Source organism: Phyllostomus discolor, chromosome 11, assembly GCF_004126475.2.
Source record: "Phyllostomus discolor isolate MPI-MPIP mPhyDis1 chromosome 11, mPhyDis1.pri.v3, whole genome shotgun sequence".
Classification (NCBI taxonomy): Eukaryota; Metazoa; Chordata; class Mammalia; order Chiroptera; family Phyllostomidae; genus Phyllostomus; species Phyllostomus discolor.
In genome coordinates, this window is record NC_040913.2 from 71,306,880 (window position 1) to 71,320,459 (window position 13,580).

At 40.1% G+C, this 13,580-nt stretch overlaps 1 long non-coding RNA gene across 1 annotated transcript; it reads right to left on the minus strand.

The window, feature by feature from the left end:
- Positions 1 to 2,603: 2,603 nt before the first annotated feature.
- Positions 2,604 to 5,601, minus strand: LOC118497417. The gene is made up of 2 exons (XR_004899942.1): positions 5,540 to 5,601; positions 2,604 to 5,350 (listed from the first exon to the last, which is right to left on the minus strand). It is a non-coding gene; the product is annotated as an uncharacterized LOC118497417 (long non-coding RNA).
- Positions 5,602 to 13,580: the final 7,979 nt, after the last annotated feature.

Sequence of the window (13,580 nt, forward strand, 5' to 3'; positions counted from 1 at the left end):
AAAAAAGCAATTATGGTTTCAGATAGTAAGCAGATTATTCTAAATGTATTTTGGAAATAAACTCAAAGGGCCTTGGCAATGAATTGGATAGGGAATGCGGGAAGGGCTAAGGGCTGCTCTCAGGTTGAGTCATGAGCTCCTTGGGAGGGAAGGCTGAGATGGGAAAGGTGGAAATGGAGAGAATTTCGGAGAAAAATCAGGAGTTCAGTTATGCACACAGTAAAAATCTGACATGCCTGGGACACAACCCAGCTGATAGTTGAATATATAAATGCAGAGCTCAGAAGAAGAGTCTGAAATGTAATTTCAGTCGCTTACCCTCCCTCGTTAATAATTGTCAAAGAATCAACATTGACCACAACTTTCTTCATCCTACTTATGTATAAACACAGCACCCAGAACAATGCTTGGCACAAAGTAGACTTTAAATAAATAATTTTAGAATTAGCCATCAAAGAGATACAAATTAAAACCACAATGAGCTATCACTTTATTCCTGTCAGAATGGCCATCATTAATAAATCAACAAACAATACTTGCTGGCAAGGATGCGGAGAAAAAGGAACCCTAGCACACTGTTAGTGGGAATGCAGACTGGTGCATTCCCACATTGGCTAATGTGGAAAACAGTATGAAATTTTCTCAAAACCTTAAAAATGGAAATACCTTTTGACCCAGGGATTCCACCGCTGGGAATATACCTTAAGAATACTGACACACCAATTTATAAGAACCTATACACCCCTATATTCATTAGTAGCACTATTAACAATAGCCAAGTGCCAGAGTCAGCCTAAGTGTCCATCAGTGGATAAGTGGGTTAAAAAAGTGTGGTACATTTATACAATGGAATACTACGCAGCAGAAAGAAAGAAGAAATTCCTACCTTTTGTGACAGCGTGGATGGAACTGGAGACTGTTATGCTAAGTGAAATAAGCCAGTCAGTGAAAGACAAATGCCATGTGATCTCATTTATAAGAGGAGTTAAATGAATGAAATAAACTAATGGACAAAATAGAACCAGAGACATGGAAACAGGGAGCAGACTGACAGAGGCCAGAGAGGAGAGGGGAGGGGGATAAGGGTGGAAAGAAAGAGAAGGGGCTAGTCAAAGAACACGTATGATGACCCATGGACGTGGACAATGGGGGGGATTGACTGTGGGAGCGGGGGGTGGGCTGGGCAGAGGAGAAAAAGGGGAAAAAATTGAGGCCACTGTAATAGAATAACAATAAAAAACTCAGAAGTCCCCAAATAAAATTTTATCAATTAAGAAAAAAGAATTATTTTATAAAGAAAAATACTGAATCTTAGAGACAGTTAAGTAACATACAAAGATAAAACAGCTGGTCAGTGACCATGTTGTTTTTTTCCTCTGTTGTTGAAATCTCCATTTCTCTGCACTTAACTACTGAAACGGCAAACGTTCTCTTCAGTATTGTTTTGACGGTCTTCTTATATTCCCTATTTGTACATAAACCCTGTTCTAGATTTCCATTCTTTATAAACTCATGGGTAATCCGTTCTCAAAACTAACTAGCATTTTTTTCATTCAGTAAATTTTATTAAATGTATTTTACTCTTTAATCATTGTTGATGAGAAAGAACAGCAGTTTTACTCAGAAGCTTTGATTCTGACATTTATTTTTGATCGGAGAAAGAAACTAATTATAAACTCTGAAGCAATACAAATTGCAAAGTAAATTGAGGAAATGCATATTCCAAGCCTTTTAGTCAAAATATGGGGAAAATCCTCAACTTCAATGAAAAAAAATTTAGCTAAGACCAGTTTTAACAAGTTCTTCTTTTTAAATCACGCTTCTGCATGTGCAACAAAACAGCTGTCTTTGCTTAAGCTGTCAATCTACGGTTGCAATGTTTCCTAAAAATGGAACTGAAGATAAGCTTTTCTTTTTAAAAATTTTAATTAACTGTTCAGATTTAGATATTGAGTCCCTGGTATTTATAGCTGCTTAAAAAAAAACAATTGTGAACATAAACTAACATGTTTTTCTCAGGAAGTGAGCATGAAATATTTATAAGTATTTATAGTAACGCGTGTGGTTCTATAATCTCTGACTAAAATAAGTCTTTATGAACCACCTCGTCCCACTCCCAGCTCCCACCCACTCAGTGCGTGCTCCGGGCTGCGAGTGGTGTCGCTGGCGTGTTTCAGTCATTCTCAAAGTGGAACTGCTGGGAGGAGGGGAAGCTTCTCGTGTGTGCTTCCCAGATGTGTATAAGTAGTGCAGCTTTGCCATTCCTGAAACTCTTCTATTTTCTTTTTCTGAGCAGGGTACAGTCATATCTGGCTCCTCTCTCTGCAGACCAACCTAATGCTTTATGACTTTCCAAGAACTACGCTCAGCCCAGACTTGGGGCATAGAGAAGCCTGGTCTGTGAAGGTTCACAAAGCCACTTAAAAGGACACTTGGAGGCTTGAAATTTTTCATAAGGCGAAGCAAACTCTTAGTTGGGACAACACGTCTCAGTTTAAATATTAATTGAAGGGTTAGTATGGGGAGGAAAGATTAGGCTTGTCTGAAAATTGCCTAGGGGTAGATATAAGGACAGTGCAGTAAGTAAGCTCCAGAAGACAGAATTTGACTCAGTACAGTTCAAGGCATTTATCCGAAGAGTCAATAAGCAATGGGAATATTCAAGTAAAATCAGGCTGACCATTTCAGAGGTAAACTGTAGAGGCATGTAAGTGGTGTGAATAATCCAGTGCTTGTTGTTACTTATCTGATATTTTGCCTTTCATCTATAGCCTGAGTCATCAAGTTACACACACATATTACAGAAGTGTGTAATATTTTTGTTTCAGTTATTATACATAAGAACATGTAAATATCACATATAAATAATGTGCATATGTAACTACAATACAGATTTCAAAAGGACAGTCGAACTGATTTCCTAACTCACTTACAGTTTGAAAACCACTTGATTAGACAATTTTAATGAGCCTTCCAATGCTGAGCACAGGAGATAGTCATGCTTTTATTCAATAAACTTTTATATAAGTTGTTGCTTTGTTGCTGCTGCTGCTGCTGTTGTTTCCCCACAGTTGTGAGTAAGACAGACCTTGACCATAGTTGCCCTGGGATGACAGACGATCCTGAACTTCTTCCATCACTATGGTCTTTTGGGGAATTTTTTTTAATGTCTGTAGAAGTAGATTGCAGAACTACATAAAATATGTCCATTGTTTAGTCCCTATAGGCACTTACTCATTCATTTATTTGTTAGTTTACTCAATAAAATATAACTCTACTCTATTTTGAAAGCCTCCTATCTGCTTTGCCATGTCCTAATGAAACAAATACTGTATGTGCTTATTAGTCCTGTCTGCCACTCCTCCAAACACCCCCTAGTGTGCCCTCTTCCATTTCGACCGGATAGGAGCTGAGGACCAGGGTAGTCAGAAGGGGGTCATGATAAAGGGCAAAGATGATGACACTGGACATGGGAGGAAGGTCATGAATAGCCTTGGTGACACGTGACCACGTAAATCCAAACAGACTCCCAAGATGCTCCACAGGACCTATTTTTAATGCATGGGATGAAAACCAACCTTCAGCTAATTTATTATTTGTTGGACGTGAACATGAGAGCCTCTAAAATGTTGGGGAAACTGCATAACTGCTTTAGAATCTAAGCTTTATCTCTGTAGATGAACCCATCTTTCTATTTAAACATGTCATACCTAAGTTTTTAGACTCTCTGGGGAGAAAGGGGAAGCAGCATTTAACATATTCATGCATTTCAGGATCACCCAGCGATTAGAACTCAATAAGAATGTTGGATTTTATGTGTCGAATGCAGAGAAAATGGGTCACTGTCCTTAAACTTTATCTGTTTCTGTTTTAAACACTGGCAGGTTCATCCATGGTCACTGGGTAATACTGACTAAGTGTTTACTGAGCCCCTTAGGGGAGGTTTTTCTTTTTAAAAAGTTCCGGACATCAACTTACTATATTGTCTTTTGTCTTTTTTCAAAGGTATAATATTCTACACATGCTCTCAAATATTGTTAAGTGTTATTTTAATTAATTGTGTCCTAAGTCTTACTGTGCATTAAGTAATTCCTCCAGTGATAAAAAAAATGCTTTCAACTGAAGAGTTGGCAGAGCCAGGCCATCAGTCCTGTCATCCAGGTTTGGTGACCAGAGTGGCACCACCCTGCCTATTTAACAGATTAGACTTGGGAAAGTGAGGCAGTTTTCTGGGCGCACGGCTCAGCGAGAGTTAGAACAAACCAAGGGCTACTCTGCAAATGCAGGTAGTAGGCAGAGTTTGCCCTGAGTGTCTCAAACCCTTCCTCCTGCTTCTTTCTAGGTAATGAATGCCACTCCCCTTCCCCCCCCCCCCCCCCGCCATCAAATTAACTCTTCAACAGAATCGAGAATCAGCACTTTACAAATTTAAGGCTGATCAGAACAAATTTTTGTGATGCCTTTTAGAGAGGGTATTTGCTTTTAAGCCAGATTTCTCTCCCAGCCTACCACAGGCCTTCAGCTTCCTGCAGGCGATAAAAACACACAGCCCTCTCACTCTCCTGGCTGTTATTTCTACTCAGTTGCTTAACTATTGATCTTGACTTGATTATGCACCTGACCAATAGTAGTTATTAGTAAATCACAAAGTATAGGGTCTGGCACAAATAACGATGGACCCTGTGCTTTTTTTATTACAAAATCTTTTGTTGCATAATAACAGCATGTAATTCTGCAATTTAACAATATCACACTCAGCCACACCATATGATATTTTAGGTGAAATGTTCACATTAAAACTAAAAGTATTATACCCATATTATTACCCTGTCAACCACACTCAAGCAGGCATTACTTCTGCCGGCCCCTCTATAGGTTGAGGGCCTAGTAAGTGCCTAGCGTGCTGCCTACTTTTCTTTTTGACTTTCAAAAGCAATGTGCAGAGCCCTATGGTGAGTTAGGTTCACTTGACCTGTGGTGCTTCTGTCTCGAGTCCCAGCTCACTTCCAGTGTTCTGTTTGTCTAACCTTAAAGACACTGCAGAACGCCGAGTTCCCGGACTTTCCTCTGGTCCAATCATGCTCTGAGTCCCAGAGTGTACTGCAGTTCTTGGCACATTTGTTCACCCCCAGCTCCAGATCCAGAAGGAAGTAGGGAGCACAGCCGGAGGCTGCACCCTGAGCAGCTGCAAGGTTAAGCGCTCACTGGCCCTCAGTGCTTCTCAGAGTCCCAAATCCCTGGGGTGGCAGGAAAGGTTCAGGCTGTGCACAAAAGGAATCTGGCTGTTCTGGCATCCTCACCTTCCTTCCTCTTTGTGCTTCTGGCAGGAAGTCACTGATATAAGATGACACTCTTTTAAAAAAAAAGGAAAAGGAATAATAGAATGCTGCCTAAACCTCAAGCTTAGTTCATAGTTTTCGACTTCTCTAGAAGCCAGTAAAACTGAAAGATGACCTCAGAGCACATCATCTATTTAGCAGATATTTCGAGAATGCCTTTGCTATTGAACACCTTGCTCTAAACCAAACACCATCGTAACTGGGTCTTGGAGCTGTAGCTGCAGAGTCTGTTAGAAAAGAGATGTAAAAAAGGCTGAGTACCGAGCTACAGGGTTCAGTTCATGCTCTTTCTGCAAGTTTCTGTGCAGTTTGTGTGGCTGCCATCGGAGGAGTCGGGACCCCGTGCCGGCCAACTGAGGAACCAGAAAACCTGCCGATTATTTTGAACTGAAATCCTTTGAGAAGCAGCAGGGGTGGAAGGAACCCCCTGACTCTCCTCTGATCTCTCTAAATTCGGGAAATAAATCATGTAATTGGTCCCCTCCACGCTGCTGAGGGCTGGGGGACAACCTTATCACGAGGGTTAAAACAAATACCCAGTGTCCAAAAGAGCCTGTATAAACAAACCTTGTCGTGCCGTTACTAATTTACTAACGAAGCCCAAACCGGGCTTAGATTCCTTTCATGAGCACTAACTTGCTTTGTCCTGTCAATTCTCCATGAATTTCTTGTTTCTTGTCTACAGAGTACAAAAACGTGCCTGGTTCGATGATCTCTGTGAGCTTCACTTCATGATCTGAGCATCGTCTGTGAGTTTTTGTTGTGCCCACATATTGGGTTTTCCCCTGTTAGTAACCTGGCCTTGTGTTGATTTTATATTATTTTAGTGCAAGACTTGCCATAAGAAGTAAAAGAAAAAAAAGGTAGAAGGGGGAAATTATCACCCTCCCCAAAGACCCAAGACTCGGTTTTTCTGAGATGCCCAGAAATGTGGGGATGACAAAACACCTAACTGTCCATCGCCTGCCTCTGGCTCACATCCCGCAGTTATCATCTGCAGCAGGCAGAGGGGAAGTTCTCTAACTTTGTTCCTATGCTCCTGGGCATTGGCTATCTGTTGACTGATCACATATTTTCACTTTGATGATAGTGATGGGAGAGAGGGGAATTGGTTTCTCTTTTAGAAGAATTCTGGAGAATAGCTAAAGTTTAAAAAATTTTGGGAATTCTGCCCTAGATAGATGATGATCGTAAATAATCAGCCTTCTGGCAAGCAGGATTCCACATCTGGGCAAAGGGAAGAGGAAGGGAAGCCATCGTCCCTGAGTTCCCCCTGTTCCAGGAACCTTCCGTGGGATTTACATAGGAGGGGGACCCCTCAGAAAGGAATTTATTTATAAAAATCGTATATTTTTTCTTACATGTTTAAAATTCAGCCGCCTTCAAAGGGGTCTCCATATGATACAATACACCTATCGAGGTGTTTTGTTCCACTGCTCAAAACAGTTTTTGAACTCAATGATTTTGATGACTTTTAGTGATTTCACTGTTTGTTTGTTTTTTCGCCTCTCCCACACTGGCAAAACCTTTTCCCTTTAAGGACTTTTTTCATCTGGGGAAACACACAAAAAAGTTGCTTGCGGCCAGACTGGGTGAATAGGGAGGGTGGGGCATGGGGTCATGCTGTTTTTTGTCAAAAACTGCTGAACACTCAGCCTAATGTGGACAGATGCACTTGTAAATCACCCATCGTGAAATGGGCAAACATGTTGTCTTAAAAAAAAATTCACTGATGCCAAATGCAGCCTCTCACAACACCACCAGCTGGTACCCTGATACAGATGGGTTCCTAGAATATTCATGGTGGGAGAACACCTATACTCCAAGGGGCCCACCCTCCAGAGGAAAATTCCATTTTTTGAGTCCACCTTGATATTGTCACCATAATCCTATAACAGGGTAGTCGGGTATTAGTGGAAACTAAGGTTCAGTTAATAACTGAATGCACAAGGTCTCATTTTTTTGTATGGATATATCTGAATCCACAGCTACAGTCCATGTTTCGCCAACTGCTACATCCACTGTTTTCTCCTGTGTTGGCAAACATGGGGCGCTGTACCCACAGTATCATGTTTCACACACACACATAATACATATAATCTAAAGTAATCCTCACAGCAACTCATTGAATGCATGAGAAAACTAAGGCTGAGGGAAGTGAAATGTTACGCAGAACCTGAAGTAGTTGAGATGGAACAGCTGTCCTGGTTCCGTGTGACTCCAGGTCCCTGCTTTTCCCACAGCCCCACCGCATTTGTATGGGACATTCGAAGAGGGCTTTCCACATGTCAGTAACTTGCAGCTGTACTAGACCCAAGGGAACAGAGAGGGGAGAGCTCTGTGATGAGGAAGACATATGAAAGAAGTGAAAAAGGAAGGAGAGTCATGCATGAGAAGCATCTAGCAGCACGAGAATGCGAGTGATTGCTAGCCAGTCTGAGAAGCTAGAGGAGACCAGGAAGGAGTCCTTCGTGGAGCCAGCAGTGACAGCGTGGCCCTGCCGGCATCCTGATTTCAGACCACTAGCCTCCAGAACTGTGAGAGGACACATTTCTGTGGTTTTGCACAACTCAGTTTTTAATCATTTCTATGGCAACCCTGGAAATTAATAGAGAATTCACTCCAAATTTCCTCAACTAACTCTCTATCCTAACACCCTATGTATTTTATTTATCACTCTCTGAAATTACTATTGTCATAAATATAATTCATAGATATATTTATAATATGTATTACCATATATTATGTTTACATATTTATATGTGGATATATGAAAGTACAAAATGTATCTATCTAGTTCACTCAACAGCTAGAGGATTGTCTGTATACATAAATATTTTGAGCTACATAAATATTTGTTGAATGAATATGTGACCTCTGTGAATGCAGTAATAAAACTACACTCACATGATCTCTGAACAAAAGCCTTTGTTATAAATGCTGCAGCCTCTTCCCTCACTGAAGGCCTGGTTATCTCAAATACAAAACATTATTTCAGTACTTCATTTGCTAAATCTGATTCTGTGAGCACTGAACTCAAATTCTGTCCCACTTATTCAAACTCCCAGGGAGATGAAGCGAGTTGTAAGGACAGGATTTTGAATTAGTTAAGGATATATATGTCTCAGTATGATTCCTGCAGCAAAGATCTGGATTGGAAACAGTAACAGTAGCTAGTTAATTTGAAAAAAAAATAGAGAAGACATTAAATCAAATATATCAGTCGAAAAAAAACAATTATTTTACTTTCAGTTGTCCCTATTATTTGAGAACTGAAACAGGAGATTCACAAACAGCTATGATTTTTCCTATGACTTGGCAAAAATAAATTTATTTTTGGATTTGAGTTCAGGTTGGCTCAATTGCCTGTGCCCGTTTATGCTCTAATTCATTACGTGATCTGCTTAATCAAGTTTGTACTGATGCCACTTTCGGTTTCCTAAGTATAAAGCCCTGCAGGTATGTTGACTGGCACAGATGGGGCCCAGTGTAGAAAACGCGAATCTGTTTCAGTGGGCAAACCCCAGGCTTCGAGAATCAAACCCTCTGATTTAGATCATAATGCACCATACAATGATGACATACTATTTTTCATGTCATTTGTTTTCTTTTAAAAATTGTCATAAGAGTAAGAAAGGTCTACAGTAACAAGTTAGAAAATACAAAAATATGTCAAGAATATAAATCATTTACAGTCTTACCAACCTTCAATAACAACTGTTAACACGCTTGTTTATTTTGTTCCAGTTGATTTTGTGTGAACAAATTCGTAAAAAAAAATGTATGCACAGCAATATAAATGTGTTTCTCACAAAATTAAGACCATATGGTATACAATATGCAGTTTTTATATGCTGTTTTCTTTGGGGGCCAAATAAAGATTGGTTTCTTTTATTCACATTCTATGTAAATCCTTCGCGTGTGAATATGACTTTAAATGGTTGCCCAACACTTAATTATGTGGATACACTATGCATTAGCAAGTGGTCTGTTGTTGAAAATGTAATGTATTGTTAACTTGTAAATGACATGTGAATAAACATTGCTGTCCATCAATGTTTGTGTACGTCACTGACTATTTCCTTAAGGTGAATTCACATAGCTGGAATTGTAGAGTCCAAGTATATGACCATGTTTAAGGCTTTTATACCAATTTACCATTCCTTCCAGAAGTATTTTTAGAATCCCTCCATACATACAATGTACACATATACACTTAATTCCAAGACAAATAAAAATCAAATTTTATTGTTTTAATGGTTTTTTTGAATAATGACAATATCAAACACTTTCTATGTTTATATCCTTCTGTTTTCTTTTTCTATCTACTCATATATTATTAAATAGTTATAGTTTGGGCTGTTAATATTTGTCTTCCTGATTCATATTATATTAAATACATATAAAATATGTTAACCCTTTGATAAACATTTTGCAAATGCTTTTCTTAGTTTGTTGTTTGTCTTATTTTTTCTCAATGTTTTCTTGTAAACACTTTTAAGTCTGCAATAGTAAATGCAAATTAAAACAGCAAGATACCACTACACATCTATCAGAATGGCCAAAGTCCACAAAAATGACAACATGCAGTGCTGGGAAGGATGTGGCACAACTGCACTCTCATTCATCCTATGAGAAGGCAAAATGGCACGGACACTTTGGGTAACAGTTTGGTAGTTCCTTACAAAACTAAACATAGTCACCATTTCATCCAGCAACCATGTTTCCTAACATTTACCCAAAGCAGCTGGAAAATTATGTGCTCATAAAACCCTGCACATGGATGTTTTTAAAAGCTTTATTCATAACTGCCAAAACTCAGCATCAACCAGGATGTCCTTTAGTGGGTGAATGGATAAATCAACTGTGGTCCATCCAGACAGTGAAATGTTATTTAGCACTAAAAATATATGAGCTTTCTAGCCATGCATTTTAGAGAAGAACCTAATGGTAAGTGGAATGAGCCAATGCATACTCTTTGATATGATATCCTGGAAAAGGAAAAACCATACAAAGACCGTACAAAGATCTGTGGTTGCCAGGGGTTGGAGAGAGAGAGGAGAGATGAGTAGGTAAAGCACTGAGGAGTTGTAGGGCCGTGAAAATACTCTGTATACCATAAGGATAGACACACGTCCTACTCACAGAGTGTATAACACCAAAAATGAGCCATAATATAAACTATGAGCTTTGGGTGATCACGATGTGTCCATATGGTCGCATCAGCCATAACAAATGCTGTGGTGAGGAATACTGATAATGCAAGAGGCTGTCTGGGGAATCTCTTTACCTTCCCCTCCATTTTGCTGTGAACCTAAAACTAGTCTAAAAATAATAAAGTCCTAACTTAAACAAAAGCCTACAGCCAAGTTTCTCAATCTTTTCAGTTATGTTTTCTTCAGTCTGTACATCAGAAAGAATATCCTCACCGTGAAATGTTTACGAAGACCTACTGCATGGCAGACCCTGTTGGAGGCACTGGGACTGTAAGAGGAGAGACATTAACTGAGCTTCCAAACTAGTGCTGCTAGACTCACAATGAACAACACAGACAGTTAACTAGCTAATCAATAAATTGTTAGTTCAAGGCCTCTTCTTACTTATCTGACTAAAATAAATTAATTTGCATTTTCAAATTTTTGTCTAGAAATCTCCCTAGCCAAACACTTCTCCATTAAGTTTATTTTATATTTCCCATGTTACTGTGGGCCAGAGTGTTGTCAAAATAAGTTTTTTTTTTCAGCATTCAATAACAATTTTTTCATTGTCTTTCAGGCTTATAGCCACCAAGAACATTCTAGTTTTTGCCTACTACATAGTCTCAAAGAAAATGCCACAGGTTTTAGCTTTACCTTTTGACAGCCTCCCAATTGCAGGCATCACTTTAGGTATCAGGTAGGGTCTGATCAGGCAGACAAAACTAAAAACGACGATATAGGGAGTGCATCATAGAAATTAGACTGTAGTCATCCGCGGGAGTTGGTGAAGAAGTCTACGGAAGACTGTTTACTCGGACTCTGGTGTTGGGAATGAGTTTCCTGTAGGTCAGCAAGACCAACGGTCAGGAAGAATAGCCCGAAGTGAACTGGGGAAGAGTGAGGACAAACTGCAACATACAGGGACAGAATGGACTCCACGAGAATCAGCTGCAACCCGTATCTCGCACCAGTTCTGACTTGGACGACACCAGTAACCAGCAATGGAATCCAGAGTCCTTTGCCGCAGAGCCACTCACGTACACCTGATTAGGACTCAAAGAAAGTGAAAACGAGATCTGAGCTGGAGGAGGCTCTGGAGCTGCTGGCCCAGGTGCTGTCCATGACCGCGAGGTAAGTCAGCATACTGAGGTAACAAGTGTGGGATGCGTGACACCGGGCACCCTACCCTGTAGAGTGTAATGCCTGTGTAGTTTCCACCTTTGAAAAAATGTACAAACTTCAGATTATCTTGCTCTGTCCTCACACCTGAAGGCAGTAAGAAGACACACACTGATTTAAATCTGATTTCTGTAATCACACGATGCACATTTTGTTATGGGGCCAAAGTCTAAGAGGCAGTGGTATCTACTACTGCAATGATTTTCTCTCCATCAACAGGATAATGAAGAACTTGTGTTTTATAGATTTTCAACTTTGGCTTTGGCTGCAGGAAAAACAGAGTTAAATTGAGATACTCAGTTTTTTTTATTATCTTTGGTCAGTGTTTTCTGTCTTGATAAAAATTTTCTCTTTATTATCACTCTTTAAAAAATTGAACCATTGAAAAAATTGTTTAATATTTAATTTTGTAGGGCATCTCACATAACTTCTGGAAGCAGGCTGAGCGTAAATGTGTGTGTGGTAATTTTACAGCTGTTGCCAAAGGCTATTTTGTTCTCTCTCTCCCTCCCTCACTTTGTCTGGTTTACTCCTTTCTCTTTCTGTCTCTCTCCACCTCGCTCTCTCTTTCTCCCTCTTCCCCGCCCTCCCAAGGAAATCTTACTTTTAAGAATTGATAAGGAAATCTTGAAGTAAATTCAGATATTGCTAGATGATTTTTCAAGGGTACGAGGTCTAAGGGCTCATTTTCATTGAACAGTTTTGCATACAATAAGGAAAAGAGGAAAAACCCCCTGGAAGAAATAGGGATCCTCCGATGAATAGCATAAGCCAGAGGCTTCCATTTTGCCAACCAATCTTCAGCTTTCCTTTATCTTATACAAGCATAAGTTAATCACATCATACAAAACCAGGAAGAAAAGAATGTGATGAATTTTAGATTCTCATTGAGAATTAATAGTCTGATACTTCCCATAAATTTAGTGCCATCTCTTGAGTTCCTAATAATGCAGTACCTGACAAGATAAATTGCTAGTAACTTTAAACAAATTACAGTTTTACCAACCTGAGAGGCAAAGCAGAAACGTGTGACATTTCAAAAGTGTTCACAAGGCGACAGGAAAGAACTCCCAATTAAAGCTGAAGAAAATGGCAAGCGTGAACCTGCCCAAAGTTCTTGCTTCATATAGGCAAGCCACTCCCCTCTCTTTTGTCATTGCTCACACAGTTCTGTCTTGCAGGCACCCAGCTTTATCTAGCCAAGAGGCTACCATGTGATCAATGTGATGAGGGTCAAGAACGAGCACATTTTGCTATCTTCCGTTTTTTTAATGTGTCCCTCAGTTGCCTGAGGGCCTCATCTGAATCTCAGTCATCTGCTTATCTCTCACAACGATTTACGTAGTCCCCAATAAATATTAGATAAATGTTTGTCAAAGGAATGAATGATGTTGAATAAAAATGATCTTAAATGGACAGAACCCTTGTGTGTGTGTCTGTGTGTAATACAGAAAGAGGGAGAAATGTAGTATGGTTATATGCTTCAAGTGATAGCACCAGCTAGAACTGTTCCAGGACAGGGGCCTGGCCTTGGGGGGTCTGCCAAGGGCCAGGTATAGTGTGTGGGTTCTTGACTTCCTGTAGGAAAGACTTCCCAGCATGAGTCCAGGTGGCTATGAGGATCCATTTATTAAAGCTGGGGACAGTGAAACGAGGAAGGGCTCAGTGTAGAGGAGCGCAGGAGAGCCTGGGCCGGGCTGCCGCCCGAGCTCACTGGGAAGTCAGAGGAAAGGGGATTTGGGGACGGGTTCAGAATAGCCTGGGACAAGCTACCAGCTGACCATTGTCTTAGAGTTAGGAGAACCATGACTGTGAAGAAAGAAGTGGGGGAAGGAGAAGGAAAAAGAAATTGCCCAGCTGCTCC